Source organism: Eutrema salsugineum, unplaced genomic scaffold (genome assembly GCF_000478725.1).
Source record: "Eutrema salsugineum unplaced genomic scaffold, Eutsalg1_0 scaffold_7, whole genome shotgun sequence".
NCBI lineage: Eukaryota > Viridiplantae > Streptophyta > Magnoliopsida > Brassicales > Brassicaceae > Eutrema > Eutrema salsugineum.
The window spans coordinates 10,934,328-10,941,979 of record NW_006256486.1 but is presented as its reverse complement, the minus strand read 5'-3'; the positions used below and the strand labels follow the sequence as shown (position 1 = coordinate 10,941,979).

The window sequence follows — 7,652 nt, the reverse complement described above, 5'->3', positions numbered from 1 at the left end:
TAAGTAAACAAAACTCAAAGAAAACAAACCTAATCTAAGAAACAAAGCTCATCGTTTCATTTATTATAGAAATGGAAAGTTTGAAATAAAAGACTCAAACTACACGACTTGAGTCGTTTAACTCTGACACTTAGTCGCTGAAGATGTTGGCTCCTCCTGCAAGCGCAATGAAATAATTGAAACACTTACTTTGGGGTGGCGCGGCTCGTTTGGTGTCGTGTACGGCCTCGGCGTTCATTGAAATGTCCTGCCTTGGCCTGCTGTGGCTTGGGTCGCTTGAGGCGTCTTCTAGTCCCGGAGAATCTTGATCTTCATGTCCCTTAAGCTCTATGATCGTCGCTTCTTGTATAGCTAGTCGCTCGGCCTCGGTTAGCTCGTTATCGCGTCCACTTGGTGTGTTGTGAAGCAACTCCAATTCTGCACGTTCGCCTGCGAGAATTCCACGTGCATTAGTCTTATAATATGCACTTGGTCGAGACAAATTACCTTTGTTGGTCATTTCTAGGTCGTCTGGTGGCTCGACCTGCGTTGCATGGCATTTCTCGGCTAAAACGAGTGTGGCATCGGCAATCTTCTGTTCTGCTCGTTGGAATTCAATTCTGTCTCGAGCGTTGGCTTCAGGGGTTGTTTGGGTCCAGTGAGTTTATAAAGACGTGTAGCGCCTTCTTGTATCTATTCCTCATCTGTTTGATCTTGGACCGAGTCATGGCCCCGTCTTGAACCTCCGGCATGTGTCTCTCGATGCTTGATGGGTCGGTATGGTCGATGTCCACATCATTCCCTCCCTCTTCAAAAGGTTTTGACCCCAAAACTTCTTCACCTGCATCAAAATAAGACAGATCAGCAACGTTGAAAGTGTGAGAAATGTTAAACTCACCTGGCAAATCAAGACGGTAGGCGTTGTCATTGATTTTACTTAAGACTTTGAACGATCTGTCTCCTCTTGGTGCGAGCTTGGAGGCACGTTGATTAGGGAATCTTTCAGGCCTCATGTGCAACCACACCCAATCTCCTGGTTCAAAGGTGACTTCCTTTCGTCCTTTGTCCGCGGCTTTCTTGTAGTCATCGGTCTTTTTCTCAATGTTGTCGCGAGCCGTCTCATAAAGCTTTTTGAACAACTAGCCTCTTCGTAGGCCGTCTAAGTTTGTTTGTTCTACCTGTGCTATAGGTCTTAAATCTATTGGAGACAAAGGGTTAGTACCATAAACAACCTCGAAAGGTGACAGCTTAGTCGCTGAGCGCCTCGCGCGGTTATAAGCAAATTCTACAAAGGGTATACAATCTAGCCAAGTTTTCATATTACGCCCAAGGGCTGCTCTAAGTAAAGTGGAAAGAGTACGGTTTACCACTTCAGTTTGTCCATCCGTTTGAGGATGACAAGTAGTGGAGAAAAGGAGCTTTGTACCTAGCTTCCTCCACAAAGTTCTCCAAAAATGGAAGTATATCTTTTTATTTATTGACGTTGGATTGCCATTAAACTATAGAGGTGGGAATTTCAAAATTTTGAATGATTTTAAAGATTTAAGAGGATATTTAGAATGGTAGATTTATTCTAAATCAATTTAAAATATAAACATATAAAAAAATTGACGGAAGCATATTCTACCATGATTATTTTTGTAAGATAGTTAAATTAGTTCCTATATCTAATATATCATATCTGAATTACTATAACAAAAGTAGATAGATTTCCAATTTATACGTGAATACTATAATTTGAATTTGCCGTCACTCCAAATGAAATATTTTGAATTAGTTCTCAAAATTAGTGTAATGTCCATGTCATACCTTACTGACATAAATAGATGCAACTTGAAATTATATTGTGGTATATACTCTCAAGTTTTATATATTTCAGGTAAGGAGAATATTATTTTAAACATATTCTGGTCCTATTACTATTATGCGTAATTTGTGTGTTTAATATAATCAGATAATAGTATGTCAAATAATGTCACAATTTTTTTTTAAAAAAGTGTCAACGAAAGTCAAAGATATATATGGTAATGTTGTAGTTCAGAAAACGGGAAAAAATCAGGAAAAACCAAAATGGATCCAATTAGAAGTTGAATTGAGATGCGGACCTTGTAAAGAGTAAAATGACAAATAAAACAGGTCGCATTTATTTTAAGTCAAGTAATAATTAAGTTCCGAGTGTTTTTACTAAAGAATTCAGAAAAACCAAATGGATCTAATTAGCAATCCGATAAACACATAGATCTTCATAAAATACCAAAGAAAATGTATAAATGGGTTGTGTTTTTAAAAGTCTGGTAAAATATAAGATCCACTGGTTTTGATTATAATAAACCTCTTCTCCTTTTAACCTTGGTTTTAATTTTTTTTTGGGTCATGATTTAATATTTTTCTAATGGCATATTTTGTAATATGCCACATAAAGTTAAGGACAAATGATAAATGTACTTTTCTTTTAATAGAACTAGGTGAATACCTGCGCATACGAGGATTTTTATATATACTGGGTTTTTTAGAGATTAAATGTGGTTGTGTTTAAGCTTATATATTGTTAATTTGATTGTTCTGTCTTCTTTTGTGGAAATTGCCTAAATTTTTTTTCACTAATTTCATTTTGCTCACCAATCAAGTGGCTGAGCCATCAAGTTAGTTGTGAGTTGTGACTTTTCTTTAAATAACTTGTTGGTTTTGTTTATCCTAGTTAGTTGTAATTCTTTATCATCCAAATAGGCTTCCAAATCTCTTTTATGTATTTTTTCAAAATAAATATGTTAGAAGATGGATGAGATCGACCAAAATATGAATTAAGATAGAGATTTTATAATGGAAATGTCTTAGGACTTTATGATATTGAACATGGAAGTTTAAGATAGATATTTATTAATAATTAAGCTTATGAAGTTTACATTTTTTAAATGTATTAATTTTTTTTAACTTAAGTAAATGTAAATGACTTATTTTCATTTGTATTTATTTTAATTCAAAGTGCTTTTTATCTATATATAACTCACTTGTAACTTTATTCCACATAAGAATCAATAATTAAACATACGAGTAAACATACGAGTACAAATAAGTACATTGACTTGTTTCAACATGTAGAGAATTGGAAGGGCTAATTTTACTCCTCGACTCGTTTTAAAGACTTTGAAAAGGAGAGCTACCTTTTTCCAAGGTTGAGAATCTTTACATTCCTCATATTGTATTTAAATATTTTTTAAAAAAAATAAGTTTATGCAAATCAAGTTATTGAAATTTTCTGTAAGACGCATGATTGACGAGAAAAACATTTTTCCGAGGTCACCTTTGTTGTTCTCTACTTTTCAAAAGATTTTATATCTGATCCAAGTTTTCATAGACGCTTTCTGACCCTTGAAGATGTTTTAAGATATTAGAAAATCTCCACACAGTTTTGCAGCTCTGTTATAACGTTAGCTTCAGTTTAACAGTTTCTTGTGTAGATAATGATGAGTACATAAACGGTTTGTGATGGATTGGAAGGAGTTTTAGTTAATGGACGATGCCAAGAAGAGATTTGAGAAAAGAAAACTGACTTTGCTTGTCTGTTCTTGTTGGTTGTCTCAGCCAATTGATGTATCATGCAGAGATATTTTACCAATAAGTAATGCCGTGCTTAGCTTTAGAGAGGCCTAAGACAAATTATAAAATATATTATTATTTTATATGTTTAAATTTAAAAATTTTATATATAGTTGAATTATTTTTAATATTGCATTATAGTTTTTATTAAACAAAATGTAATTTTAAATATCATAACATATTTGTTATAGTTGTCCCTCATATATATATATATATACATAATATTTTTCTACTATACATAACAAACAAAATCATTTAATTTATATATTTGGATAAAGTTATAAGAAAATATGCCCTTAAAATAAGAAATAAATTTGGTGGCCTAAGGCAAATGCCCTTTTCGGCATATATATAAAGCACGGCTCTGCCGATAAGGCAAACTACTGCATGCATTTTGATGATTAGATTTATAAGCATTTGAAACTATGGATAAACTAAAGTGAAAATCTGGAGAGGTTACCGTGGTAAGAATTGGTTGATGCCGAGCCCATGACAAGTGAATATTATTCCCTCAATAAGTTGTGTCGTGGGATCTTTCTTTTTCCATTGTGCTAGAAATAAAGGTACTTTAGTTTCAAATCATATTTAAGACATGGTTTCCTATCTTTTTTCTTTTTTGTCGACTACCCATCTGCTTAAGTCAAGTCATGATCGATAAGATGATGGTTCTGTGGAGTCATCCCTACCGATTCTGTATGACTTATATGGGAGAACAAGATACCACGCGACCGCGCCTCTTTAGGAAGAGAATCAGCTCGAACGGTTAAAGCTCAGGGGATATGGATGATGTTGAAGGCCTCAAAAGTCTCTCAAATATGCTGAAAAGTGTCTAATTCTGATGTGAAGGTCGGCCAGTCTATCGGGTTCTCAGTCATTGTTACTAAATTGGAGCAATATGTCTTGATAAGAATCGAAGAAAAGCGTTTGTTTTTTTTTTTTTGGTTCAAAACCTTCTTATAGAAAATTAGGTAGCTTCTACAAGATTCAGGCCCATTAAGGCCTGTTTTGCGATGGAGTCAGCTCTAACATTTGCTGCTCTTGGAATGAAAAAGAAAACGATAGATTGAAAACAAGGAAGGAGAAGATAGATATCAGTAAGAATTCCATGAATTGCCGAGATCGAAGCGCCTGTAGAGATCGATCGGATCAAGGTTTGGGAATCAGACTGAAGGATTACTCTATTGAAAAATAGAGATTTAGCGCAGAACAAGGCTGCTCTGATAGCCAATGCTTCCGCCATAAGAGGAGATGCAACATTGGGTATTACCGAGGAGTGTTCTGAGGAATAGGACGGGCTTTTCTCGAGAGTCCAGCCGAGTCCCGCTAAGCCTGATTGAGCATGCCAGGATGCATCAGTGCAGCAAATGTAACACCCTTCATTGCGTGAAAGGGGAGGGAGGCAAGTTGTCGGTGAAAGACCTGGGGTTGGAGGTGTTTCTCTGATTTGAGCAAATACCCACTCTCGTGCACTGACGACTGCTTTCCAGACCGTTTCCTCCACAGAGAGATGGCGATTATTGAAGATTTGTTGATTACGAGAGGTCCACAATGCCCAGAGTACCCAGGGAGAAAGAATCCCCTTTGACAGCCCGATAGGTGGGAGGGATACGCATTCTCGTGCTCTGCGGATGCCTTCTAGAGTATCTGTGATTGGCGTCGGGTTGAAGCCAATTTCGATTGGTAGAGATTGCCAAACATTAACCGCAAAAGGGCATGTGAACAGCAGGTGAGCTGTAGTTTCCAATTCATTACATCTGCAGCATTTTGATTCCACCGGGATCTGTCTGATAGCAAATTGTTCTCCCACAGGGAGTGCTTTGCGGATCGCTTTCCAAAGGAACATTTTTACTTTTGGGGCTGTTTCCAGATTCCATACTTGCGAGTTCCAGACTTCTGAGGGGATGGCATTTGGTAAGTCATTTCGTATTCCTTCCTCTGCTGCTACAAAGTATCCAGATTTTGTAGAGTAATCTCCTGAAGGGTGTCGTAGCCATATGAGTTTATCTTTTGCCCCCAGAGTGCTAGGTTTTATGGCTAGGATTTCCTTTCTAAAATTGGGTAGAATTTGCTCGATAGCTTCCAAATTCCAATCTGAGCTTTGCTCCGTGAACAGGTCTTTCACCTTGGCAGAGATAAGGTGATGTGGTGGCGGTCCCATTGGTTGGATCTTTTCCTTGGTGGAAAGCCATGGGTCAGTCCAGATGTTGACAATGTTGCCATCTCCCACCGCCCAGCCTAGCTGTTTCACGAGAAGGTTCCTGCCAATAAGAATGCTTCTCCATCCTTGAGAAGCCATAGAGGGAGCCACACATTCAAGAAAAGAGACTTCCCCACAGTACTTGCCTCTAAAGATTCTTGCGAGCAAGCAATCAGGGTTTCGGATCAACCTCCAGCTAAGTTTAGCAAGTAAGGCATCATTAAAGTTATTGATATCTTTGAAACCCAGTCCTCCCATAGATTTTGGTTTTGCAAGGATGACACGCACTTTTAAAGGGGTGCAACACGAGGACTTCCCAGGAGGTCACCCATTCTAGTACTACTCTCGCCCAAGCACGCTTAACTGCGGAGTTCTGATGGGATCCGGTGTATTAGTGCTGGTATGATCGCACCTTAGGCATATCATAGCCCAAAGAAGAGCATTCATCTCCGCATGTAGTGCTGAGAGGCTTCTTCGACAGCCTCGGAGTCCGAAAATCCCTTGTCCCATGGTATCCGTATGGCTCTACCCTAGTCCACTCACTGGTTCATGATCGATCCAAGAGGCATAGATTTGACAAGTTGGGATTCAAAGTACCAAGGGCTGGGTATACTAGAGGTGTCATGATACTGTGGAACCTCGATCTCATCTTCGCATTCTTTTTTATTTGCTATCCTCCAACTTTCTGCCTCAAATAAAGCTAATTGTAGTATCTTCACCGCTGGAGTATCTTTCTGGTAAAGTAGTTATTAAAGTTGCTATATTCAATGTTAATATCTATTGAAATATGTTTTTTTAAGATTACTATGGAGATACTTTTGAGCACTACATGGAAGTATATATTTTTATTTATTGACGTTAGATTCCCATTAAACTATAGAGGTATGAACTTCAAAATTTCGAACGATTTTAAAGATTTAAGAGGATATTTAGAATGGTAGGTTTAGTATAAATCAATTTAAAATATAAACATATCAAAAAATTGATGGAAGCATATTCTACCATGATTATTTTTGTAAGATAGTTAAATTAGTTCCTATAAATAATATATCATATCTGGAACTATAACAAAAATAAATAGATTCTCGATTTATACGTGAATATTATGATTTGAATTCGCTGTCACTCCAAATGAAATATTTTGAATTAGTTCTCAAAATTAGTGTAATATACATCTCATACCTTACTGGCATAAATAGATGCAACTTAAAATTATATTGTGGCATATTACTCTCAAGTTTTATACATTTCGGGTAAAGAATAAATTATTCTAAACATATTCTGGTCCCATTATTATTATAAGTAAATTGTGTGTTTAATATAATCAGTCGTTAATGAACAAGTGCAGTGCTTAACAACATCACTCAATAGAAAGACAAAAACAACTCCTTGATGGTAAATTTCCCCTTTGTGACTTGATGGTAAAGGAGGAATTTATCATCAAGGGCGATGTGATTGGCTTCTCGACTTCAAGAACAACTCCTTCTTTTGTCTTTACGTCAACTGCAGTAGAACCAAGCTACAACAATTCAAAAGCGTCGAGAATCAATGAATACAAAAGTGCACACACCCAATCAACATATGTCCCAACATAGTACATTACTAACAGCAGATATAGCTAAGAAACAAAAAAAATAAAAAACTCTAAGTTTGATTCTCGCTCTTCCTCAACAAAGGAAAATCCCTGAAATGGACAGCCTAAATGGCTTCAGTGGCTACAACAATTGAGAAGTTACCTTAATGGCCTCACTGGCATAGTCAACCTGAAATCGACGGCCTTCGAGATAAATGTTAGACTTCTCTGTCATACTCAGTCCTTGGGAACAAAAATACTCGAAATTGATCAATAAAATCACCATAATCGGTGCATTCGTTGTGG

The 7,652-nt window shown here is 36.9% G+C and overlaps 1 non-coding gene across 1 annotated transcript; it reads right to left on the bottom strand.

Moving 5' to 3' along the window:
* Positions 1–6,068: 6,068 nt before the first annotated feature.
* On the bottom strand, positions 6,069–6,187 carry LOC112083147. The gene has a single exon (XR_002897446.1). It is a non-coding gene; the product is annotated as a 5S ribosomal RNA (ribosomal RNA).
* Positions 6,188–7,652: the final 1,465 nt, after the last annotated feature.